This window comes from Scyliorhinus canicula, chromosome 5 (assembly GCF_902713615.1).
Source record: "Scyliorhinus canicula chromosome 5, sScyCan1.1, whole genome shotgun sequence".
Classification (NCBI taxonomy): Eukaryota; Metazoa; Chordata; class Chondrichthyes; order Carcharhiniformes; family Scyliorhinidae; genus Scyliorhinus; species Scyliorhinus canicula.
In genome coordinates this window covers 103,236,421-103,264,095 of record NC_052150.1, presented here as the reverse complement: position 1 = coordinate 103,264,095, position 27,675 = coordinate 103,236,421, and positions in this window count along the sequence as shown.

Sequence of the window (27,675 nt, the reverse complement as noted above, 5' to 3'; positions counted from 1 at the left end):
AACGTGCAGTCCTACCCCGCCCGCCGCGCGGCTCACCCATCCTACCCCTCGTGGACCCCGCTCCCGCCCCCCCCCCTAACTGGGGCCGCTCCCGTGCAGTATGCCTGCACTACTCCCCATACCACGCACCCTGGGGCTCCCCGCTGCTACTTCTGCGACCAGCAAAAGCACCCCTGCCAGCGCTGCCCAGCCCGTGCCGCGACCTGCAAATCTTGTGGCAAGAAAGGCCACTTTGCAGCGGTGGGTCAGGCCCGCGCTGTTGCCTCTATCGCGCCCGACCTCTCCCCCTCTCCCCAGCCGATCGCACAATGGGTCCCGCCGTCCGCAGCTCCCGGGGCCAGGTGCGATCAATGGGTGCCGCCATCTTTCGCCGCCCCTGCATTGTGCGCACCATGGGCGCTGCCATCTTGTCCAGCCCCCTCAATGTGCGCTCCATGGTTACCGTCATCTGGCTCCGCCCCCACAACATGCACTGCATGGGCGCTGCCATTTTCTTTCCCGCAGGTACTCCAGACGCCGCCATTTTGTCCTCCCTTTGGGACTGGATCACGGGACCTGGGCCGCTGCTGCTACGTATCGGAATCTTCGGACTCTTCGGACGATCGCCCGCTACTTGCCTCCATGACGCTCGACCAATCCCGTCCTCGCAACCTGGCCACCGCTTCAACGACGGTGTTCATCAACGGCCACGCGACCTACTGCCTACTTGACTCCGGGAGCACCGATAGCTTAATTCATCCGGACACGGTAAGGCGCTGCTCCCTCGTGGTCCATCCCACCAACCAGCGGATCTCCCTGGCCTCCGGATCCCTCTCTGTCCCAATCTGGGGCTTCTGCCTGGTCAGACTCACCGTACAAGGCGTGGAATTCAGCCGTTTCCACCTGTACGTTCTCCCCAACCTCTGTGCGACACTTTTACTGGGCCTGGACTTCCAATGTAACCTCCAGAGCCTCACCCTCAAATTCACCCCTACCCCCACTCACCATTTGCGGCCTCACGACCCTCAAGGTTGACCCTCCCTCTCTCTTTGCCAATCTGGCTGCAGATTGCAAACCCTTTGCCACCAGGAGCAGACGGTACAGCGCCCAGGACAAGGCCTTCATCAGGTCCAATGTCCAGCGGCTGCTTCGGGAGGGTATTATCGAGGCCAGCAACAGCCCCTGGAGAGCTCAAGTGGTAGTGGTTAAAACTGGGGAGAAACACAGGATGGTCATGGACTACAGCCGGACCATCAACCGGTACACGCAGCTCGACACATACCCCCTCCCTCGCGTATCTGATATGGTCAATCAGACTGCACAGTACCGGGTCTTCTCAACAATTGACCTGAAATCCGCCTACCGCCAGCTCCCCATTTGTAAATCAGACCGTCCCTACACTGCCTTCGAGGCGGACGGTCGCCTCTATCAATTCCTTAGGGTTCCCTTCGGCGTCACTAACGGGGTCTCGGTCTTTCAACGAGAAATGGGCCGAATGGTTGACCGGTACGGACTGCGGGCCACGTTTCCGTACTTAGATAATGTCACCATCAGCGGCCACGACCAGCAGGACCATGACGCCAACCGTGCCAAATTTCTCCACACCGCGTCTCTCCTCAACCTAACTTATAACAAGGAGGAGAAGTGCATATTCAGCACAGACCGCTTAGCCATCCTCGGCTACATAGTCCAAAACAGACTACTGGGGCCCGATCCCGACCGCATGCGCCCCCTCATGGAGCTTCCCCTCCCCCATTGCCCCAAGGCTCTCAAATGATGCCTAGGGTTCTTTTCTTACTATGCCCAGTGGGTCCCACAATACGCGGACAAGGCCCGCCCACTGATCCAGTCCACGCAATTTCCCCTCGGAGGCACAACAGGCTTTCACCCGTATTCGCTCAGACATAGCCAAGAGCGGGATGCGCGCCGTAGACGAGACACTGCCATTCCAAGTAGAGAGCGACGCTTCAGATGTCGCCCTTGCCGCCACTCTAAACCAGGCAGGCAGACCCGTGGCATTCTTTTCCCGCACCCTCCATGCCTCCGAAATTCGACATTCCTCAGTTGAAAAGGAGGCCAAGGCTATCGTTGAGGCGGTGCGGCACTGGAGGAATTACCTGGCCGGCAGGAGGTTCACCCTCCTCACTGACCAACGGTCGGTTGCCTTCATGTTCAACAACACGCAACGGGGCAAGATCAAAAACGATAAAATCTTGCGGTGGAGAATCGAGCTCTCCACCTATAATTACGAGATCTTGTATCGCCCCGGCAAGCTCAACGAGTCCCAGACGCCCTCTCCCGAGGTACATGTGCCAGCACACAAGTGAACCAGCTCCGTGCCTTGCACGAGAGCCTTTGCCATCCGGTGGTCACTCGTTTTTACCATCTAATCAAAGCCCGCAATCTGCCCTACTCCGTCGAGGAAGTACGGACAGTCACCAGAGACTGTCAGGTCTGTGCGGAGTGCAAGCCGCACTTCTACCGGCCAGACCGCGCGCGCCTGGTGAAAGCGTCCTGCCCCTTTAAACGCCTCAGCGTGGATTTCAAAGGGCCCCTCCCCTCCACCGACCGCAACACCTACATCCTTAGTGTGGACGATGAATTCACTAGGTTTCCCTTTGCCTCCCATGCCCGGATATGACGTCTGCCACCGTCAACAAGGCCCTCGATTCCATATTCGCTCTGTTCGGTTTCCCCGACTACATCCACAGTGACAGGGGATCCTCATTCATAAGCGATGAGCTGCGTCAGTTCCTGCTCAGCAGGGGTATCGCCTCCAGCAGGACAACCAGCTACAACCCCCAGGGAAACGGGCAGCTAGAAAGGGAGAACGGGACGGTATGGAGGGCCGTCCAGCTGGCCCTACGGTACAGGAACCTCCCAGCCGCTCGCTGGCAGCAGGTCCTCCCTGATGCTCTCCACTCCATTCGGTCACTGCTGTGCACCGCTACTAACAACATACCCCATGAACGTGTTTTTACCTTCCCTAGGAAGTCTACATCCGGGGTGTCGCTCCCGACGTGGCTCGCAGCTCCAGGGCCCGTCCTCCTTCGTAGGCATGTCAGACTCTACAAGGCGGACCCTCTGGTGGACAGAGTACTCCTGCTCCACGCGGACCCCCAGTATGCCTACATGGAGTTCCCCGACGGCCGCCAGGATACAGTCTCGCTCAGGGACCTGGCTCCCTCGGTGGCCGATCCCAGGCCCACACACCTCCCCACCCACACGCCACCCTCCTTTTCCCCGGCGCCCCCAACATCAGCCCCACCAGGTCCATCTCTCGTTCCCCTGCCCACACTAGAGGACATGGAAGATTTTGGCATGCTCCCGGAGTCGTCCAGCCACTGGCCAGCACCAACACCACCACCACCGATGCCGTCGATGCTGCCACCACCTGTGCAGACGTCGCCACCGCTGCTGCGTCGCTCTCAACAAACCGTCAGACCACCGGACAGACTCATCCTATGACGGGCACCGGGTTGCAAGATGGACACCTGATTTTTTTCTCACCCCCCCCCCTGTAAATAAATCACTGCGCATGCATTATAGTTTCACGTCACCCCGCCGGACTCATTCTTAACAGGGGGTGAATGTGGTAATACCACTGCATATATATGTGTGCGCCTCTATTAGGGAATGTACAATAGTACCTGCTATTACAGGTTTGTCGGTAAGCCCCTGCATAGTTTGTCGGTAAGCCCCTGCCGGCTAGCTCCGCCCACAGGGAGCAGTATAAATATCCATGAGGTCTCCTGAGCTGCCATTTTACAGCTCCACTTGAGGGAATAACATCTCATGGTAATAATGCCTCTTTTGTACCGTTTCGTGTTTCTGTGTGCAATTGTTAGCGCATCACTCCCCATGGTGTTGATGCCCTCGGCGATGTTCCTCAGTGACCGGGTCACTCTCTGCAGTGCCTCGGCAATGTCTACCTGCATCTGGGACATGTCCCCCATTGACTGGGACATTATGTTCAGTCACTCAGCCATGGTCATCACAGGCGGAGCCACACGTTGGACACCAGCCCTCGTGTTCCAGACTTTCCACCTCGGTCACCACCCTAGCAGTGTTGGCCTCAGTGCTACAAATTGTCGGCATCATCTCCTGCACGTATAGTTTTTGAGCCTTCTCCAATCGGCTGTGCACCCGCTGGAATGTCATTGACACCCTCCTGTATCTCACGGCTGTATCCTAGCATTTTTGACAGGGACACAACAGAGTCCTGGGATCCAGCAGACCTCTGACTGCTGTCTCGCCTGGGGGTTCCTGCCTCCACCTGATGTGCATCAGCAGCTGTGTGGTGCTCACCAAAGTTAGTCCCAGATGGCGGTCCACTAACGTCGCCGAATGAGATGTGTGTCTCTGCACTGGTGGCAGGTGTGTGAGATAGCTGTGATGCACCACCAGTGCTCTCCTCGGAGCTCCCCTCCAAGGTGAATTCTTGGGTGGCGTGGGGTGGGGGGAGGAGGGGGGTTGGCGGGTTGGATGATTCTGGATGGCCGAGCCTCATCAAATGGAGATCCTGTGAGAGAATGGTCATGTGGTCTGTGAGAAGGAAGGATCTTTTTGACTGACATGAACAACTCACTTGATACAGGTGATCTGGGTGAAGGTCCACTGTATCCTCACCTCCACAACGCAGGACAGCTTTGCGTTGGTGGTTGCTCTCTCCCCAGTCAATTCCACAATCTCCAGTGCACATTGCTCAAAGGGGGTGTAGACTTTGATCTCTGGTTCACCGCTGCCCGTTTTGGCCATCTCACACCTATTATTGGGCAACTGCAGAAACAAAGATAGTGGGCGCGATTCTCCGCTCCCCACACCGGGTGGGAGCATCGTGGGAGGGCTGGGCGAATCATGACACGCCGCTCTGGCACCTCCCGCGATTCTCCCACCCCCCCCCCAAAATGGCGTGTCGCGGAATCGCCGGTCGCTGTTTTTCACGGCCCGGATGGGCCGAGCAGCCTGACGTTCCCGACCTGTTCACGCCGGCGGCAACCACACCTGGTCGCTGCTGGCGTGAACATAGCGCGAAAGGTAAGTTTGGGGCCTGTGGGGGATGGAGAGAGGATCGAGCACCACGGCTGTGCCTGAGAGGGGACTGCCCCGCGATCGGTGCCCACCGATCGTCGGGCCGGCGTCTCCAAGAGACGCACTCTTTCCCCTCCGCCACCCCGCAAGATCAAGCCGCCACGTCTTGCGGGGCAACGGAGGGGAAGACGGCAACCGCGCATGCGCGGGTTGGAGCCGGCCAACCTGCGCATGCGCGGCTGACGTCACTTAGGCGCCGCCGTCGCGTCATTTTCGGCACGCCGCTTTGACGCAAGCATCAAGGCCCAGTGGACGAGTTCCTCACAACGCCGCTCCTAGCCCCCTGGGAGGGGTGAATAGGGTGCAAGGAGCGGCCTCCGACGCCGTTGTGAAATTCAGCCGAGTTCACAACGGCCTTCCCGATGCCGTGCGGGAGCGGAGAATCACGCCTAGGGCATTGTGGGTTACACGCTTGATGGATCAGGGGGATCTATTGCAAATGGCATGTGTGGGCACCGCAACTGAACATGCAGTGATTGTGCTGTTGGGTGCAAGGGGGTTCTGAATCAAGCACCAAGATTGGATGTGAGGAGGGTGCGAGGTGTTACCCACTTATTTGTTCAGGCGAGGGGTGACCAATGGAACTGATGGGAGGAGAGAGGTGGTAACTTACCCTTGCAGCTTGATGGAGGTCATTGGTCTTCTTCAGATAGTGAATGGCGGTCCTCCCAGTCATGCTGCTCGAACTGACAGCTGCTGCCACTGCCTCCCTGGCGGTATTGGTGACCCTGCTGCTGGCCCTCTGACCTCTTTGTGGAACAGGATGCCCGATCTCATACCCACTGGGTCTAGAAGCCTGGCCAGGTTGCCATCATGCTGCCATACTTGTGTGTTGAATGAAGTGAGTGGTGAGTGAGTATTTAAAAGCAGCCCCCCCTCCCTTTTAACTGCGAGACTCAGGCGAATCAGATACCCTGATGGCCAGTAATGGTGGTAAGTTCGTGACAGCTCATTTCCAGCACTAAGTGCTGTTAAATACAGGCAGTGATCGCACCAGTGCAGCTGTTGGTAAACACCCTGCCAATCATGCCCAAAGACACTTGGAACCTTTTCCATTAAATCACGGCCAGAATGTTGGATGCACTGCCAAAACTCCCCAGTTGTATCAATGAAAGAGTCATGACATTACACTTACAGTTCAGCTATAATCAATATGCTACCATTATTGCTTATGAGCTGAATTTTCACTCTGATGAAAATGATAAGGTGAAGTTATATCCTGTCCTCGATGAGGTCCTCACTGACATACCAAAAGAAACAAAACGTTATCTTTCTGGGGGACTTTATCGCACGGTTGGCCCTGAAACAGTCTGATAGAAGAGAGAAATTCCAATTTCAGCTCCAGACCAAGCTAGAAATATTTACATGTCCAATTCAATTCCAGATAGTACTCGTCTCCTGTGCTCAGACAACTGGGTTTGAGCAGTGTTGTCACCAGGATTGGTTCAACAAAAATAATGCTGAAATATGTGACCTCCCCGAACAAAAACATGCAGCCACCATTGCCTGGCAGATCAACCCAAGGTCACTGGGTCAAGAAGGCATCATCTTAACATCTCACAGCTAATGCTCAAAGACAAATTGAGACGGCATAGGACTTTGATGGGAAGAGAAAGCCCGAAACATTCAATAATATGCTGATCATCATGGCATGCAAATATTTTTTTTATATATATATTTTAGAGTTTCTCCATTTTTAAAAATAATGCGACAAACCCTCAAAGCTGTTACAGTACAGCATAAATGCCTTTGCATAAATGAATACAGAAAAAGACAGGAGAACACCAACACAGTTGGTTGAGCAAAATCATTAAAATTGGTGCTTCCAATGAGACAGTAGAAAACAACAAACGGATAAGCTAGAGGATGGGGAAGAAGAGGATAAAGCCATGAAAACATGGGAATATGAGGCACACCATCACATGTAGCGAGTTCAAGACTGTGCTAAATAACATAAGGAAAACCTTGCCGGGGCACATCAGACATTGGGCGGTGCAGTGGAACAGTGGTTAGCACTCCTGCCTCACAGCATCAAGGATCCCGGTTCAATTTTGACCTCGGGTGTCTGCGTAAGGTTTGGACGTTCTCCTCATGTATGCGTGGATTTCCTCCAGCTTTCTCCCACAGTCCACAGGATGTGCCGGTTAGATGGTTTGGCCATGCTAAATTGTCCCTGAGTGTCCAAAGGTTAGGTGAGGTTATAGGGAGAGGGCTGGAGATTGGGCCTGGGAAGGATGCTCTTTTATAGAGTTAGGGCAAACTCAAAGGGCCGAGTGGCCTCCTTCTGCAATGTAGGGATTCTATGATTCCGGAACTATATATTTGAGATAGGGGTCCCATACTTTTCGGAATGCACCGATTTAGAATGGAGGATGCAAGATAGGAACTCCATTGGGATATATTCCGTGATAATTTTATGCCAATGCTAATTGAAGGAGATGTATCGCTAATCCAGGAGCAAAGGAATTTCTTCTGTGCCACTGAAGTTCGGATGTTATACAGCCTTTTTCTGTTAGCATCAATAATTCTCCTATCTGGGGGCCCCAGAATTCGGAACAAAGGTCCAAATTCTAAGTCCGTACCAAATATCTTCTCTAGCTCTTTCAGTACACCAGACCAATAGGACTTAATGCTGACACAGGACCACACACAGTGTATGTAGTCTCCCTCGACTTCTTTGTACTTTTGACACAGCGAGAATATGGAAGGGTCAAACCTGTGTCTCAAGATCTGTGTGATATGCAGATAGTTTAATCATTTGAACTGTCTCTCCGTCAGTCTATTACAGACTGAAGAACCATTGGCATATTCCCATATATCACCCAAGGTCTCCCCATCAATACTGACTGTGAAGTATTTTTCCCAAGAATGCAGTGTTTCTAATATACTCACACAGGACATGGGATCTAAAACAAAGTGTCATGAAACTTGTTGATTAATTGCTTAGGTTCCATAGAGATCAGGATTTTTTTCCCACCGTGGAGACAGAAGCATCAAGATGCATAACTGTCTTATTAAGGATAAAGTTTCGGAGTTGCAGGTATTTGAAAAAGAAGTATCTTGGAATATCAAATTGTTGGCATAGTGCTCAAAAGATAACAAGGAAGCATCAATAAACATGTTCACAGCCTACAAATACCTCTATTCCTCCAGATGTTGAATCCATGGTCCACATGAGCTGCTGGGAAATCCAGGTTTCCCTGAATGGGAGACAGCGGAAGTTAATTTTGATCGCCCTTCCAACTGAAGGACCATCCTCCATGCTCTTGGAGTGTTGATAATTATATATTTTTCGCACTTGACAGACCCAGCCTTGAAATTCCTGGAAAAAACAGGCCATGTAAGATGACACTGTATATAGACTGGTCTGCTTCAGTGTCAAACCAAATTAAGGGGGCTCCTCTCTGAGCCATTCAAGGCCCCACCACATCTCACCAACTCCAATACTCTGCGATCTTGGAGGTTAGGAAAGCAAATAAGTACGGGCCGGAACGTTGATTGTCCTTCGGCCTTTCTAACTTCATACATCCAGCTTCAGAAAAGGTGCCGGCCGCCTCACAAAGAATTTAATAGGGATCTTACCTTCCACTTCTTCTGGCAAACCTAAGACATAGACATTCTTCTTCCTGCCTTGGTAATCCAGATCATCCAGGGATTCTGCCATACCATGTAATTGGTTTTCCAAGGATTGTAAATGGACCTCAACTGACCAAGTTACATTTTCGACAGCAAGGATTCTCTTCTCCACTTCATTGAGCCTCTCAGTAGTATTCTGCTGTTCAAACTCATGAGCACTGATATTTTGTGCAAATAGCAAAGTTTATCATCAATGACTTCAATAACATTAGCTGTGACAGCTGTAATGCCTTTGAGAATGTCGGAGCGAGAGCCTGTTCAAGGATCAAGTCACCCTGTTAAGGAGTCTTCCCCATTCCAGTTGCTTCTGACTGTTCTCTTTTGCCGGTGATTTCTTAGGATTCCTCAACACTTTTTCACCAATGCTTAGCCAGAAATCTTCTAGGGACATAATATAGAGTATTCACTCCCAGATTAGATAACTATGAGCTGTGTAAATACAATAAATGAGAGGATTAAAGGATGAGTAGCATCAGAGCCCACGGAAATGCTGCTATTCCCGTGCTTGCATCACGGGATCCCCATCATTTAAAGATTTGTTGAATCCCCCCCAGGCCCATCAATTCACAAAGGTCAAATGTACAAAATCCCCTATGCGCACAAAGAACAAAGAAGCACAGGAACAGGCCCTTCGGCCCTCCAAGCCTGTACCGGTCATGATACCAACCTGAGCCAAAACCCTCAGCATTTCCTTGTGCCGTATCCTTCTATACCCATCCTATCCATTAGTTTGTCAAGATGCCATAAATGAGACAACTAATTGGAATGTCTCTTAACCTATTACTTAGCATGCCTCAAAGAACAAAAAGATGACAAGGTGTTTCTCTTCTTCAGGATGATAATGCGATCTGTCAACACTCCAAAGTACATTTTGTACAACTCCTCAACTGTGAATCCAAAATTGCAACTGATACGCACCACCTATCCTCCAGTAGCCCATGGTAGAATTAATGGGTGAATAACTAAAAATGGAACAGCTGCAACAAACAAACAAACAGATGAATTAACAAAGCCTGCAGTCCCAATGGTATTCCTGCTGAGGTCGTCAAAGCTGGCAAACCTTTGCTTGCATCAAGACTCAATGTACTCATCCGATAGATTTGAAAGGATAAAGAATTACATTGCCCCTCACCTTCCATTCCCTTGACTTCAGGAATACTACAATTGTAACTATCTTCGCGAAAGGAGATAAATAATGCATGGAAACTATCAAGGTATTTCCCTCTTGTTCAGAGCATAGGAAAATGCTGGAATGCTTTCTCCTGAATCATTTACTTCTTGTGACTGGGGAAATCTTCCCAGAGACACAGTGTGACTTTAGACTTTCCTTGGTCTTTGTTGCCAGACAAATGCAAGGAACATGTTGAGGACCACATATGATTTCATTGACCTGACTAAAGCATTTGATTCATAAGGTTCCGTGAAGGGTTCTCCAAAGGTTTGGTTGTCCAAGAAACCTAATCACAACATTTTATGCTGAAACATAGACCTTCAAAGTCGAGATTGAGGTCAAACAAGGCTGTGAAATAGCTCCATACTATTTACAACCTACCTGACGGTAGCTTTTCACCCCATCAAAGATCAACGGGTTTCTAGTGTCAGTATTAAGTACCGTCTCCATGTAAAACTCTTTCACTTTATTGCCTTTGTGCCAAAATTAAACTGATCACCAGAGACATACAAGATCTACAGTTTATGAATGATTGCCATGCCATTGTTCACTCAGCTCCAGTTTTGCGATCCATTCTCGATCTTTTGAACTTGGCATGTCCGTGAATGCTGCAAAAACTAAAAACTAAACTCATATATCAACCCAGAACTGGTCAATAAAATGTACCCCCACAGAGACTCTGGAATATGTTGAGCATTTCCCATACTTCGGCAGCCTCCTCTCTCAAAAAGCTGTAATTGATGATCCAACGTTGGATCTGCTGAGCCAGACCTGACTTATGCAATCTACAGCAGTGAGTATTTGAGAGCAAGGACCTTTGAAGTTATTGGATAGGCACATGGAGCACACCAGAATGACAGGGAGTGGGATAGCTTGATCTTGGTTTCGGACAAAGCTCGGCGCAACATCGAGGGCCGAAGAGCCTGTTCTATGCTGTACTGTTCTATGTTCTATGTTCTAACAATGCCTCCTTGCGTCCTCCAGATTGAATGGGAGGCTCATGGAACAGACATTAGTTTCCATCTTGGAGCCAGCTCCACAGCATTCAGGCAAAATTCCAGAAAAATTAACTTGATGGACTGGATATTATGTCCAGACAACTGTAAAGCTCCTCCACTACCAGGTCCTGTTTTCTCAATTCTCAAGAGCCACCAGTCCAAGGAAGGACAAAGAAAGTGCTCCAGCGACATTCTTAAGCTCTCTCTGAAGCATGGCAGCATTGACCTTAATAGCTGGGAGGATCTTTTCTTTTTAGTATTGGCCCATAAGTTGCTCAGCGTGGCAATCACCAGCTGATTACCACTCTGTAGTGACTTATCTTCGTTGAAGTTCCAAAGCCCCTACCTCACCCGACTTTCCTGATTCAGGTCAAGTGAGACTCTGGACAATTAGTGTGCCCCCAGTTCCAGCAGTGAGGTGTTAAATCAATGCAGCAAAGTAGGACGTATCCCCTTTTTACAGCATGGGGTAAGGGTATCTCCTTGGAGGTTAGGGGTGAAGGGGATGTCCTGTGCAGGCTCAGTCTGGGTCTTTAGAATGGTTACTGTGAAGTTAGAAGGGCTATTTTTCCTTCTAACATTTTCAGAGTAAATATGAGGGTAAAATTGACAGAACCATCCAAAGTTTCTGATTTAAATTACTTTGTTGGATGGTTCCCAGCCCAGTACAATTGTCAAGAGGAAGTTATGCCTTCTGGACAATTGCCGAGTAAACCTTTATGTGGGAATTTCCAGGAGGGAGTCCCCAGCTCATCATTGGAGTATGCCCCCCAAATGCGACATTGTGGAGCCAGGAAGTTACGGCCTATTATGTTATCTCTTTTGTCATCCTTGGCTATTTTCTTAACATGTAGAACTCTCGTCCCTTGGATTCTCCACACAGTGTACATCTCGAACAATCTCTTGGTAAGGAAAATTCATCAGGATGTCTATCAGGTGGCCCATCCAGAACCAGCAATTTACCACCCACATTCAAAGTGAAAATTATCCCTGTGTCTCAAAAGAAGTGTAAACACCTCGTGGAATACATACATGCTAAGACTAGCAATGCAAAACTGAATAAAATTACAAGATTTGGGAGAAATCAAAACAGAAAAAGTTATAATGTAACACCACAAATATGTCAATGTCTTTCAGAAGTAACATGAGAAGAACCTCCAGACATAATGGGTAAGTTTAGAACCTTCTTCGACAAACAGCAATTGATGGTATACCCATTGTTAATTTTAAATCTGACATTGATAGATTTTTCAAAACCATTAGTATTCGAAGTTTGGAACAGGCAAATGGAGTTACATCACTGGTCAGCCATGATGTCATTGAATGGCCAAATATGCTTAACAGGCTAAACGGCCCCCTATGTTGCCTACATATCTATTGCTGTTCCTCATTGGTTCTTGAACTAGTCCTGATGTTTGTTTCAGAATTCCAGCAGAATTATAACAACAGGGTTTCTCAAATCATAACCACAGCTCCCGTCTTTTTGGACACCAGCTTTTGATAATGCCATATGCACTTCTAAACACATATTTACTTATTCCATAGAATTCCCTTTTGCCTTGCATCATCATCCCTTTTGTCATTTAACCTCTCCTGCCTTCGATCCAATCAAATACCTTCCCTTTTGTCCCTTCCTCTCCTCCCCTCTTTCTCTGTACTTTCTTTAAACTAGTTACATGTTTAACATTTTCCAGTTCTGATGATAGAACATCACTTGAAATGCTGACTCTCTCCAAAGATCCCAATCCGGCTGAGTATTTCCAGCACTTTCTGAAATTACTGTACAGATCCGGCTCCTAATGAGAAAAAATATCCACTTCAATATTTGTCTCAGTTGGAAGATTTGAAAATGAAAAAACGTTTTCCTCTCAGATAAATATTAATAGTAGCATTTGGTGGGAGGTAGAAATATGGCTTAACACAGATTTCAGGACAAAAATCGAATTTCCTATCTCGAGGGAATTATATATTGAATTTTGTGAACATCTCAAAGATAAACACTTCTTTATTTTTCATCCACATATAAATGTGCAAAAGAACATTAATGTGAGAAAGTGTACAGCCAGATATGGGAAAAGATTATTTAGCCCTCCGACAAACATATTTTCCTTATTTTGCAGTTATTTGTTAACTTTCTCAGAAGAATTTGGCTCCAACCTGCAACAATGCCTTTTTAAGAAATGTAACAGCTTTTGAAAAATACAACCCACCTTTCAGCAGCTATTTTGAGAGCATTTACAGACTCCAAGGCTTGAGTTGTACCCTCCCATTTAATTGTTATTCAATTTCCTTTCCTGTGATTCTACACGGAATAAGTCATTGTAGTCTAGAATCTTGCGTGAGTAGTACTTCAAGTAATGTCGAGATCACCCAGATTGTTATATTTACACATTCATTTAGAAAACTTTTTAAGATCTGAGAAAAAGGAAACATACAATTACTTTTCCAGCAAGCGTAATCATTCCGCAGAACACAAACTGTCTAATAATTTACTGGAAGCAATATTTAATTAGATATATGTTGATAATTACATTGGGCCCTTCTCTCCTCTCCTGTCTCCTTGCCGTCATGTTACCCACTGATGCCTACTTTTCTTTCTTCTCTCTTGGGTACTTTGTCCTCCCCAAATCAACTCTTCACAGGTCCTTCCTTAATCCCAAGCTTTTTTTTTCTCTCTATCAGATCAGCCCAAAGGTTTCCTCCATGCCTCTCCCTATCAGCATTTTCTGTAGAACCGATCGTTACATGCAGCAACTGCCCCACACTTCTCTGCTACTGGATTTACCACCCAGTCTGCCGGTTTGTTAATTTTGTTTACTGAAAATGAAATGAAAATTGCTTATTGTCACAAGTCGGCTTCAATGAAGTTACTGTGAAAAGCCCCTAGTCGCCACATTCCGGCGCCTGTTCGGGGAGGCTGGTACGGGAATTGAACTATGCTACTGGCCTGCCTTGGTCTGCTTTAAAAGCCAGCGATTTAGCCCAGTGTGCTAAACCAGCCCCTTTCACCTTGCCTCATTAATTTCTCCACTACTGATGCTATGAGAGATCAATGATCATTGCCTCACTTCATCTCCCCTGAAAATGTACATTCACTTATGAACTAGGTGTTTTCATCCATGACTATGAGGGATGATACTGAAGCTCCCCAATACCTTCCACTACTGCCTCACCCCACTTTTTACCTCACTGAAGCTCCCCTATACCTTCCACTACTTGACCCACCCCGGCTATCAGAGCAGTGATATGGCCATTATCAGTAAACTTCACCCTGATGCATCCCGCCACTTCTCTGCCAGCTTCTTCTCCTTTGAGAACCTTAGCTTGTTCCACACCTCTCCTCATTCCCTTACATTTTGCATTATCTGCCATCCAGCCAAACAACAAATCAAAGCCCAGAGTTTTGGAAACACCAAGGTCTTTAAAAATGGCAGATGGGACCCAGATTTGGATGTCCCTGTCATTATTAATTATCAGCTATTTTCCACAACCTATAATTATCTCAGTAGGGGACATTACATTAACAACTTGATTTACAGTTCGAAGAAGTTGACAGAAGGTCAAAGGCTTTGATGTGGGATTATGAGTACAAGTCAGTTTTATAAGATTTAAAGTATTTGATGGATGTAACTGCTTTGAATGTGTTTTCATGAATGTGAGTGTTTCCTTAATATAGTAAAGCCTGTAATAGATAGACCTTTATTTTATTTCATTTCAGCATGATTCCTACGGTCTGCCCGTGGTGGATACTGGGTGAATTGGCAGGAGAGTGGAAGGGAAAAGGGTGTAGGGTAAGTAGGCATGAGTATCCACTAAAGTGGCATGGGGTTATGAGAGAGAATGGGGTTGGCTTGAATTGGCATTGGAGTATGCAGGGGGAGGGGCAAGGAGGGCATGCTGCCCCCGGGGCAAAGATCCTCCCATTTGGATGAGTTTCTCTCAAGGCGATGTGGCAAGCCAAGAGATTTCCCAATTCCTGCAACCTTCCTCAGGAGCAAATATCCAGACCCAAGTTTCCCTCAAAGATATCCTCACTTATTAATTATTTGATACTATATTTGTAATCAGTTAAGGTAAAGGGTAAAAATGGCAGGAGATCCCAGACCATCCTCGTGCACAATGTGGGAGTTCAGGGACGCGGCCGATGCCCCTGACTTCTTCATGTGCGGGAAGTGTGTCCAGCTGCAGCTCCTGTTAGACCGCATGACGGCTCTGGAGCTGCGGATGGACTCACTTTGGAGCATCCGCGATGCTGAGGAGGTCGTGGATAGCACGTTCAGTGAGTTGGTCACACCACAGATTAGGATTGGTGATGGAGACAGGGAATGGGTGACCAAAAGGCAGAGAAAGAGCAGGAAGGCAGTGCAGGTGTCCCCTGCGGTCATCTCCCTCCAAAACAGGTATACCATTTTGGATACTGTTGGGGGAGATGACTCACCAGGGGAAGGCAGTAGTAGCCAGGCTCATGGCACCGTGGCTAGCTCTGCTGCACAGAAGGGCGGGAAAAAGACTGGCAGGGCTATAGTCATAGGGGATTCAATTGTAAGGGGAGTAGACAGGCGTTTCTGTGGTCGAAAACGAGACTCCCGAATGGTGTGTTGCCTCCCGGGTGCTCGGGTCAGGGATGTCTCCGATCGGCTGCAGGACATACTGAAGGGGGAGGGTGAACAGCCAGTTGTCGTGCATATAGGCACCAACGATATAGGTAAAAAAAAGGGATGAGGACCTACAATCAGAATTTAGGGAGTTAGGAGATAAGTTAAAAAGTAGGACCTCAAAGGTAGTAATCTCAGGATTGCTACCAGTGCCACGGGACAGTCAGAGTAGAAATTCAAGAATAGTCAGAATGAATACGTGGCTTGAGAGATGGTGCAGGAGGGAGGGGTTCAGATTTTTGGGACATTGGAACCGGTTCTGGGGGCGGTGGGACCATTACAAACCGGATGGTCTACACCTGGGCAGGACTGGAACCAATGTCCTAGGGGGTGCTTTTGCTAACACTGTTGGGGAGGTTTTAAACTAATGTGGCGGGGGATGGGAACCAGATTAGGAAGTTAGAGGTCAGTAAAGAAGCAGCAACTAAAGCCAGTAAGGTACGAGACAATAAACTCAATGCGACTAAGGGGAAGAGTAGACAGGGAAGAGATGATGAATGCAAAGGTGGTCTGAGGTGCATTTGTTTTAATGCGAGAAGTGTAGCAGGTAAGGCAGATGAATTTAGGGCTTGGATCAGTACCTGGGAATATGATGCTATTTGTATTACTGAGACTTGGTTGAGGGAAGGGCAGGACTGGCAACTGAATATCCCAGGGTATAGATGCTTCAGGAGGGATAGAGGGGGAAGTAGAAGGGGTGGAGGAGTTGCATTACTCGTCAGAGATTATATCACAGCTGTGATTAAGGAGGGTACGATGGAGGATTCGAGCACTGAGGCAATATGGGTGGAGCTGAGAAATAGGAAGGGTGCAGTAACATTGTTGGGACTTTACTACAGGCCTCCCAAAAGTGAGTGTGAAATAGAGGTACAAATATGCAGACAGATTATAGAAAAATGTAGGAGCAATAGGGTGGTTGTGATGGGAGATTTTAACTTCCTCAACATTGAATGGGATTCGTGTAGTGTTGGAGGCGTAGATGGAGCAGAGTTTGTAAGGAGCATCCAGGAGAGTTTTTTAGAGCAGTATGTAAATAGTCCAACTCGGGAAGGGGCCATACTGGACCTGGTATTGGGGAATGATCCCGGCCAGGTGGTTGATGTTTCAGTCGGTGATTACTTTGGGAATAGCGATCACAATTCCGTAAGTTTTAGAATACTCATGGACAAGGACAGGAGGGGTCCGAAAGGAAGAGTGCTAAATTGGGGAAAGGCAGAGTATACCAAAATACGGCAGGAGCTAGGGAATGTGGATTGGGAGCAGCTGTTTAAGGGTAAATCCACATTTGAAATGTGGAAGTCTTTTAAGGAAAGGTTGATTAGAGTGCAGGACAGACATGTTCCTGTGAAAATGAAAGATAGAAATGGCAAGATTAGGGAACCATGGATGACGGGTGAAATTGTGAGACTAGCTAAAATGAAAAAGGAAGCATACATAGGATCGAGGCAACTCAAAACTGATGAAGCTTTGGAGGAATATCGGGAAAGTAGGACGAATCACAAACGTGCAATAAAGAGGGCTAAAAGGGGCCATGAAATATCTTTGGCTAACAGGGTTAAGGAAAATCCCAAAGCATTTTATTTGTATGTAAGGAGCAAGAGGGTAACTAGAGAAAGGATTGGCCCACTTAAAGACAAAAGAGGAAATTTATGCGTGGACTCAGAGGAAATGGGTGAGATTCTTAATGAGTACTTCGCATCGGTATTCACAAAGGAGAGAGACAAGACGGATGTTGAGGCTAGGCATGGATGTTTAAATACTCTCGGTCAAGTTGTCATACGGAAGGGGGAAGTTTTGGGTATTCTAAAAGACATTAAGGTGGACAAGTCCCCAGGACTGGATGGGATCTATCCCAGGTTACTGAGGGAAGTGGGGGCCGAAATAGCTGGGGCCTTAACAGATATCTTTGCAGCATCCTTGAGCACGGGTGAGGTCCCGGAGGACTGGAGAATTGCTAATGTTGTCCCTTTGTTTAAGGAAGGTAGCAGGGATAATCCAGAGAATTATAGACCTGTGAGCTTGATGTCAGTGGTAGGCAAACTGTTGGAGAAGATACTGAGGGATAGGATCTATTCACATCTGGAAGAAAATAGACTTATTAGTGATAGGCAGCATGGTTTTGTGCAGGGAAGGTCATGTCTTACAAACCTAATAGAATTCTTTGAGGAAGTGACAAAGTTAATTGATGAGGGAAGGGCTGTAGATGTCGTATACATGGACTTTAGTAAGGCGTTTGATAAGGTTTCCCATGGCAGGTTAATGGAAAAAGTGAAGTCGTATGGGGTTCAGGGTGTACTAGCTAGATGGATAAAGAACTGGCTGGGCAACAGGAGACAGAGAGTAGTGGTGGAAGGGAGTGTCTCAAAATGGAGAAGGGTGACTAGTGGTGTTCCACAGGGATCTGTGCTCGGACCACTGTTGTTTGTGATCTACATAAATGACCTGGAGGAAGGTATAGGTGGTCTGATTAGCAAGTTTGCAGATGATACTAAGATTGGTGGAGTTGCAGATAGCGAGGAGGACTGTCAGAGAATACAACAAAATATAGATAGATTGGAGAGTTGCGCAGAGAAATGGCAGATGGAGTTCAATCCAGGCAAATGCGAGGTGATGCATTTTGGAAGATCAAATTCAAGAGCGGACTATATGGTCAATGGAAGGGTCTTGGGGAAAATTGATGCGCAGAGAGATCTGGGAGTTCAGGTCCATGGTACCCTGAAGGTGGCAACGCAGGTTGATAGAGTGGTCAAGAAGGCATACAGCATGCTTGCCTTCATCGGACGGGGTATTGAATACAAGAGTTGGCAGGTCATGTTACAGTTGTATAGGATTTTGGTTCGGCCACATTTGGAATACTGCGTGCAGTTCTGGTCGACACATTACCAGAAAGATGTGGATGCCTTGGAGAGGGTGCAGAGGAGGTTCACCAGGATGTTGCCTGGTATGGAAGGTGCTAGCTATGAAGAAAGGTTGAGTAGATTAGGATTGTTTTCGTTGGAAAGACGGAGGTTGAGGGGGGACCTGATTGAGGTCTACAAAATTATGAGAGGTATGGACAGGGTGGACAGCAACAAGCTTTTCCCAAGAGTGGGGGTGTCAGTTACAAGGGGTCACGATTTCATAGTGAGAGGGGGAAAGTTTAAGGGAGATGTGCGTGGAAAGTTTTTTACGCAGAGGGTGGTGGGTGCCTGGAACGCTTTACCAGCGGAGGTGGTCGAGGCGGGCACGATAGCATCATTTAAGAAGCATCTAGACAGGTATATGAATGGGCGGGAACAGAGGGAAGTAGACCTTGGAAAATAGGAGACAGGTTTAGATAAAGGATCTGGATCGGCGCAGGCTGGGAGGGCCGAAGGGCCTGTTCCTGTGCTGTAATTTTCTTTGTTCTTTGTTCACCACTCTCCACATTCAGCCTTTCCAATCAGCAACTTCTCACTTTACATGCTTCATTTTCCATTTCAACTCACTTTCCATCTCTCCGAGATCTTTGCATTTCTGTTTTCTCTTAAACTCTCCCTTATATAAGTTGTCCAACCCACATACACCACTGGAGTTCCCATTTTAAGTGATCACTCTCCTATGAGATTGATTCCTTGTATCTCTCACTATGTCCATTCCCCTTCTTCCCCACCCCATTTCTCTTCCAACCCAGAGTCTAACCTTGAAATCTTACATCCTCAAGACACTTTCACTAACACTTTACAAATTCACAACTCACTACCTTTTGACCCTTTATTCATCACCACACCTCTGCAGTGACTGGTCTATCCAATCATACTCTGACTTTGATGTCCTTATCTCTAATAAGTTCTTACTCTCTCACCCTGATTATTCACTTTAGTACAGCCCCCTCTATTGGGGAAGCACGTATTCATCCGAGGTCACGAGGAACCTCACAGACCACACCCCATGACTCTCGGTAGGGTTATAACATGTGATGACACTCAGCTCTACGTCACACCATGGGTCAAATTCTCCAATGTGGAGACTCTGTCCCCACGCGGCATGGGAAAGGTAAACTGGTGCAAAACGGCCACTGATTCCCCCGTTTTGCTGGGGACTAGCAGGAACGCAGCATAGAGCACCCGGCTCTAGCTGCCGATACAGCCTGGAGAATTGCTGGGTCCTTGGCTATGCATTCGCACGGCGGCCTGCAGTGGCCATGCCCTGCTTCATGGTGGATGCCGCTCGCGGACCCGGCCACAAAATGTCCCCGTCTTCAGCCGGCTCGCGGGCCCTGGACCGCCCCAACACAGTGCCCCCAGCCCCGAATATTGTCCCCCCTACCCGTGGATTGGCCCTCCCCCAACTGTGGGGGCACTGGACTGAGTCCACAACCGCCACGACGAATTCCCGGTGGTTGAGACCATGAGAGACCCGCGCTGTTGGGAACTCGGCTGGTCGGGGGCGGGGCATCGGGGGCGGGGCATCGGGGGCGGGCCTCAGGCCGACGATACGCGGCGTACTCGGAGAGTACTTTGCTTTGGAGGGGGCGGCGCGTCATGAAAGTGGCGCTGCTCCCAATTCTGTTGGAATTTGGATTCTCTGGCCTGTTGCCAAATGCGATTTCAGCATCGGCAACCTGAGAATCCAGCGCCACCTCTCTCAGCAGCCTTCCCTCCCCGCCCACCCCCCCACCTCCATGTTGTCAAGTTGCTTATGCAACTTCCTTTCATTTCCTTTAATTAAACATTGGAAAGACAAAAGTTATTAGTTTCAGTCCCACTGACTCCATTCCTCTCCTCGATCACTAACTGAGGCTTAACCAGACTGTTCACAGCCTAGGTATCCATCTGACCCAGGCTATGTTTCCAACACACTATCCTCTGTAAAGACTAGCTACTTCAATCTCTATAATATTGCCAGTCCAACTCCTGCTAAAAGCCTCATGATGCTTCCATTACCTGTAGGCTTGACCATTCTTATAAGATGTTGGCCAGACTCCCATCTCCTATTCTCATCAAAAATCCTGCTACCCGTGTCCTAATTTGCACCTAGCCCTGATTCCCCATTATCATAGCTCCTGGTCAAATAACACCTCCATTATTAAAAAGTTTTATTAATTCATGGTATGTGGATGTCCCTGGAAAGGCCAGCATTTACTGCCCATCCTTAATTTCCTGTGAGAAGGTGGTGGTGAGCCGTTTTCTTGAACCATTGGAGTTCATGTGGTGTAGATACATTGTAGTTCTTGGAAGGGAGTTACCCAGTGAAAGTAAAGGAATGACAATACAGTCCCAAGTCAGGATGGTGAGTGAATTTGGAGGGAACTTACCGATGATACATTTACTGCCGTTCTTTTTTCTTGGAGGCCAAGGTTGTATCACCAAGTTTTTACAGCACAGAAGGAGGCCATCCAGCCCTTTGTGTCTGGCACGGCTCTCCAAATGAGCATTATGACTTGGTGCCATTCTCCTGCTCTTTCCCATACCCTTGCACATTGTTTCTATTCAAATAATCATCTAATGTGCTCTTGAACGGTTCAACTGAATCCACCTCCACCACACTTCCATGAAGTACATTCCATAGAGTCACGGAATTCTCTGGCCGTTTGTAGGTTTGTACAGTGTAGTTGAAGGAGCATTGGTCAATTGCTGCAGCACATCTTGTAGGTGGTATACCCTGTTACTACTGTACAACAATGCTGGAGTGAGTGATTGTTTAAGGAGATAGATAGGGTGCCAGTGAAGTGACGTTTTTTGGCCTGGTGTGATCTAATTTATTGAATATTTTTGGTGCTGCACTCGTCTAAGCAAGTGGAGAGTGTTCCAACACACTTCTGAATTGTAGTTTGGAGATGGTGGACAGGCTTTGGAGAGTCAGGAGGTAAATCACCTCATTGTCAGCCTTCAAATCCCTTTAGCAACTCACCCTAATTTGTATGCTCCTCTAGTCTAACTACCCTAAAATAATATCTGCATTCCTACAATTCTGGTCGAGTCCAATGCACAGGTGACTTCTGTAGCCATCTGGGATGGCCACTTCCAGAATACAAAATGGATGTTTGCAAAGACCATAGGGAACTATGGACAATGCTAAGAAAGCAGGCAGGCACAGAGCCTGTATGCGTATTGGAACCACAGCCCCCAGACGAGACTGAAACTGTCAGGCAATTAGCATATTGATGGCCCATCTCCGGGAACAAAGGAATGACACTCAGGTAACCGATACTATAGCAGACAGCCTGGCGCCAGAAAGACACAAACAAAGCAAGGCCAACGCCACCTCGGACACGCCCAGCCATCAGGGCACCCACCCCTTTATTGGTCAAGATCAATACGAGTTATCAGGATACGGCCCAATTAAATCGGGGCCAAGTTCAAGGCCCACCCAAAAGCGCGCGAAGCCCCTTTGGGTATAAGAAGAAGCCCCCGAGAGAGAATCGGCCTCTTGGACTCGGCTCTCGAAGCGGAGAGACCCATCCACCAGCTGCACCAGAAGCAAGTAAGTCCAAGGTCAACGCTCGCCATCAGACGGACGACCTTAGCTGTTCTCCTGTTACCCCCTCGAACCCAACAGCCTCAGATCTGAACAACGGCCATTGTTCCTCTGACTGAGCGGGCACCCGAAGTTAAGTATAGGCGTTAGCGTTAGAGATAGTTTAGTTTGTGGTATTTGTGCATGAGTATATATTATTGTGTGTGTTGTTGGTCGTTCTGGGTGAGTGTGCTTAACACTCAATTTGACTCTGTTTCTTTACTTAGCTCTGGAGTCGCCAGGTATCGTTAAGATACCGCCACAAGTTCAAGGTGAAGTTCAAAGCAATAAAACCATACACCAATTAGTAAGTTCAAACAACTGAGTTTATTATAATACAATTATAATAACTATCCATGCACACGCTAAAAGGATTAAGCTATTCCTACCGCTAAATAAACTAATACTTATCTCGAAGGAACTGCCGGGTCTGGGAACAAGGCCTCTTGCTCTGCTCTGGTCTGCAGACTTCAGGTTGGTATAAGTTAAAAGGGGTCAGGAGTGTCTATCTCTGGTAGCGATCGTTGTGAGATACTTACTTGCTGGCAGCTGCTGTCCGAACCCTCTCCTCTCTCTCCTTCAGGGTCTTCTTGGCAAAAGCTGGTCGAGATGCTGGTCCACGGAGGAGTGCTGGTCAAGGAGAGAGGAGGGCTGGATGAGAAGACTGAACCATGTGTGGGACCTGTCTTTTATAGTTCCCAGGGATCCGCGCCCCTTTGGGCGGACTCCCTTACCTGCTTGGAATCGATTGGGTCTCTTCCCAATCGATATGTTTGAATCCCCCCAATACTGAGGCTGTTCCTTAGCTACTGGGCGGGCTCTCAGGCTCTTTGTTTTCGAACCTTGCTGGTGCCTGAGTGTCTGGTATCCTTTACAATGTTGCAGTTGCTTCCCCATTTGTGTCCATTGTCTCTGGAATCGTTCCATTAACATGTAATCTGTGGTGGTATCGAAAGATACCTGGCGACTCTAGAGCAAACATAATTAGGATCAAGGAAGGCGACCATACTGACCGCTGTATTTATAACCAGATAAATGTAGCAACACTTCCTTTGCCCCATTGGTAATGTTTTGGTCTTTAGCTGTCCAGACCCTAACCTATGGTTATTGCTAATGCTTATATTCTCACCTCTCCATCCTCCTTTAAGGCACTTCCTAAAACCTACCCTTTAACTAAGCTTTTTGTCGTCTATCTTAACATCCCCTCTTTGGCTCCGTGTAAATGATATACTTCTGTGGAGCGTCTTGGGACATTATTATGTTAATGGTGCTGTATTAATGCAAGTCGTTATTGTATAATTTCCATATAATCCAGTATTTCAATTCACTTCAGTGTTTCCAATTCTCATTTTATAAAGTTTTACTGACAAATTTCAAAGTATCATTTTGGGTGCGTTTGGCGGGACGTTCCTCGACAGTCACGTTGGTGAGATTACGGTCCGCGTTCAATGGCAACTGCTAAGTAGTAGCCAGTGAGCATGTGGTGGTAGGAGGCTTTTAATCATGAGTATCAGACCTGCATTTAGCATGGCCACATTTTCATAAACATGTCATCTTCAGAATCTGCCTGTTTCTGATTTTTCAAAGTTCAAAAATAAGCATTTTCTCAGAATTACTTTTATTACTGTTGACTACTCAAAATTAGTGCTGACAATTTTAATCCAGATCTGCCAGGTGCATCTTAACCTACTTCTTGTGATGTAGCTGCAAAGGTTGAAACTAGTGGGGGTCCCTTTTTAAATGTGTGAATTAGGGTCTGATGATGTCATCAGGCTCTGTTTGTAGCTTTAAATCCAGCCTCTGTGTGAAAGTTACTGTGGCTTTCCTGCCATGTAAGGACATTGGGGAACGGATCCAGAAACACAAGAGGCTATTTACCATAAATTGCTTTTCAAACTAACAGATCATTTTTGGGTTAATAAAACAGAAAATGCTGGAAAAACTCTGCCCCCGGCAGAGGCCTCGTCCCTGTTGATGTTGCAAATGCAGAGTCGGCGTCTCAATCTTAATGGGCGGCCTGGCAGTGAGACAGCGTGGGGGATCGTGGGGTATTCAGAAGGTCCATCTATGACCGCCCTATCGGTGACAGGACTAGCCAAACACAGGTACTCATCAGTGGTTTGGGCTCACACTAGCTTTTTATAACATTTATACAGTTGACAGATCTTACACCAAATCCTGTAAATTCATCAATGCCAATTTCATTGCACTGCTGGCTGTTGATATTTTAGATAACTAGTCCAATTGTAAGTAGTTTAACAATTTACTCTGTGTATTCCAATTGCCAACACTTGCAAATTACTTCATAAATCTAGGGGATTTTCCACAGTAACTTCATTGCAGTGTTAAGGTAAGCCTACTTGCGACGCTAATAAAGATTATTAAATCTACCTTTGTTTGAACGAGACTTAACCAGTGAAGGCAAAACAATAGCTCTGAATAGCAAATTTCAGAAAGTTTATGAATGAAAGGATATACATAAAAAAATTGGCAACAATGACATTTGTAACTTCAGCCAGATGTGGATTCTTTTCAAGTGTTTGTCAGCAGTCCCCCTCTCAGGTCTCTGGTCTGGCCTCAAAACCACTTGTGGAGCTTAACACATGGTTCATACTCCAGAGTCTCCAAAATCTTATGGAACCCCTCTTTTTAACTCTTGTATGATTGTAAGAGCATGCCAGAATCAGGCTTTTGTTGGTTAATGATTGGCTCCAGCTGCTTTCATTGGTATCTACCCCTTAAAATAATCTGCTCTCATTATCTCAAACAAGAATACAGTGGAGTTATTTCTCACGGTTTCCTGATCAGATTTTGAGCATTGCTTCATTAGTTAGGCTAGGCTCTTTCGAGTCCATGGTGTATGACGCATGGACCTTAGCAGGGGTCTGCAATGATCTTGCTTATGCAATTTTAGCTGAAATGACACTTCCCCTGAGAGAGAGAGAGTTGAAATTATACACTGGTTATGGGCAGCACGGTAGCACAAGTGGCTAGCACAGTGGCTTCACAGCACCAGGGTCCCAGATTCGATTCCCCGCAGGGTCCCTGTCTGTGCAGAGTCTGCACGTTCTTCCCGTGTCTGTGTGGGTTTCCTTCGGGTGCTCTGGTTTCCTCCCACAGTCCAAAGACGTGCACGTTCGGTGGTTTGGCAATGATAAATACGCCAAAAAGTTTAGGAGGAGTTATTGGGTTATGGGGATAGGGTGGAAGTGAGAGCTTAAGTGGATCAGTGCAGACCCGACGTGCTGAATGGCCTCCCTCTGTACTGTATGTTCTATACATTAGCACTTAAATGAAAACCCCGCGCTGGATTCTCCGAAAATGGGACTATGTCCCTTCACTCCTGTTAAAAAAGATGAACTAATTCAATGCCTTTCAGGGGGCTAGCAGGGACCTTGGTAAAGCTCGCAGCTTCATCTGCGGATACGGACCCCCGCACTTCCGGTTCGGAGTCTGCGCATGCGCATGGCAGCGTTCTTCAGCGGCCGCGCCGTGCTCCATGGCTACTCAGACTGCAAAGCCAGACGCAAGAATGAGACGCCCCCCCCGATCGGCCGCGCGCCTGAGTATCTAACTGCACGGATCTAACCAACGGCCGCCTATAAGGCCCCCCCCCCATGTCCGATCCCCCTGCCCTCTACCAGGTTGGCCACGGACTGAGTCCATAGGCGCCAAGCCAGCAACCCAACCAGCAATAGGTGGTTAGTTCCACGCCGTCGGGAACTCAGCCGGTCGGGAACAGAGCATCGCTGGGTGGGCCTCTGACAATGGGCCCCCAACCACGCGGCTTACTCTGCGATCATGCCGACTTTCCATTCCGGAGAATCGCCGTACCGGCTCCAGGCCCAATTTTGGCGTGAAAGTGGATTCTCCGCTCCTGCACCGTGCGCAATTTCAGAGGAGAGCTGCGGAGAATCCGGCCCCCAGACTTTCTAAAATTGATTGTATTGAATCAATAATTATAACTCAATCAATGTTCATTACTTTTACAATCATCTGTATAATATCCTACACGGGATTGATGGGGTGAGAATGGTTATCTTCACTGTGCCTCTCGCGGAGTACGAGCTCTCCCGCTGATTAGCAGGGGAACTCCACTTAGCATGGTTTAAAGGTCAGCTAGCAAGGCACTGACCAGAAAGAGACCCAGTAGGGATCTATCGGCAAGTGGTTTTTAAAAAATAAATTTCGAATATCCAATTTTTTTTCCCCAATTAAGTGGCAACTTAGCGTGGTCAATCCACCTACCCTGCATATCTTTTGGGTTGTGGGGGTGAGACCCACGCAGACACGGGGAGAATATACAAACTTCACATAGACCCAGGGCCTGGATCGAACCCGGGTCCTCGACGCCGTGAGGCAGCAGTGCTAATTACAGCCCCGGCAAATATTTATACCGTAATTGTGAATAAAGCTCTTTTACTCGGTGTGGACTTCCCATGTCCTTATTAAACCAGCAATGTGGAGTAAGCTTGTTTTCTGTCAACACTGCGACCTACTCAGCTGAGCCACTCCCGACCTTCTGGACCAAGGTTTAGATTTACTCAATTCACATGCTTTTGTTTGGGTGATTAGATGCATTTGATGCCTATGTTGAAGACTGGAACCAGTACGCAGAAATGATACGCTACTTCTTCCGGGCCAACAATATCATGGAGAATGAGTGCTAGATGGACATACTGTTGACGGCCTGCAGAGCGCGCACATTCAAAGTTATCAGGAGTCTTATGTACCCTGCGGCGCCAGATACCCACTCATTTGATTAATTCATGGAACTTGTGGTGCAACATTTTAACCCAACCCCATCAGTGATTGTTCAAAGGTATTGGTTTAATACGGCGGTGAGGACACCGGTGAGTTTATCGCTGAGTTCATATCACAGCTACAGAAAATAGCCGAGTTTTATGAGTAATGAACTGCTTAATCAGAAATGCTCCGCCATTATTTGGCCCGCGTTATAAATAATTTGGAAACACAGAAAAAAACCTTTGGACGAAACCTTTCTGACTTTTCAATAAGCATTACAGATCTCTTTGTCCCAAGAGAGCGCGGTACGCGGCGTCCAAGAAATACAAGGGATAGAGGTGAATGTTTTGGGGCATTGCCCCTCATGTGGTATCCCCATGGCCCGACCGGCCACTGCAGTGACTCCGGCCTCTGGGTCAGCTATCACGACATGGGACATCCCCAGACTCAGCTGAAGGAGATTCCTGTGTCCTTATTAAAATCTATTTCATGAGTGGCCAACCACTTAATACAATATTTTAATTAGTTAATATAGGATATAAATTGGCTTCTTGAACCACATGTTGTTGGGGGGGGGGGGGGGGGGGGTTCGCGTACACAAGCACAATACCTCACACTATGACTGAGGTCTGAGTCAATTCTGCTGCAGAATACCGCATGTACTACACAAAGATCTGCAAACAAACACCTCCATGAAGACAATGTCAGAGGCACTGCACTACCCCTGGTGCTTGCCCTGCTTTCTATTTACTGTAATGGCATTGTGCACCAAGAGGTGGAAAAAGTCAAGAGCAACAAACTCCTTCCCATTCACACATCTGGAACAAATACTGGGAAAAGCTCTTAAAATGCGCCAGCCATTTTGGGAAACAGCAGCTGCTATTTATGCAGCTGGTATCATCCCACTATCCAGATGGATGGA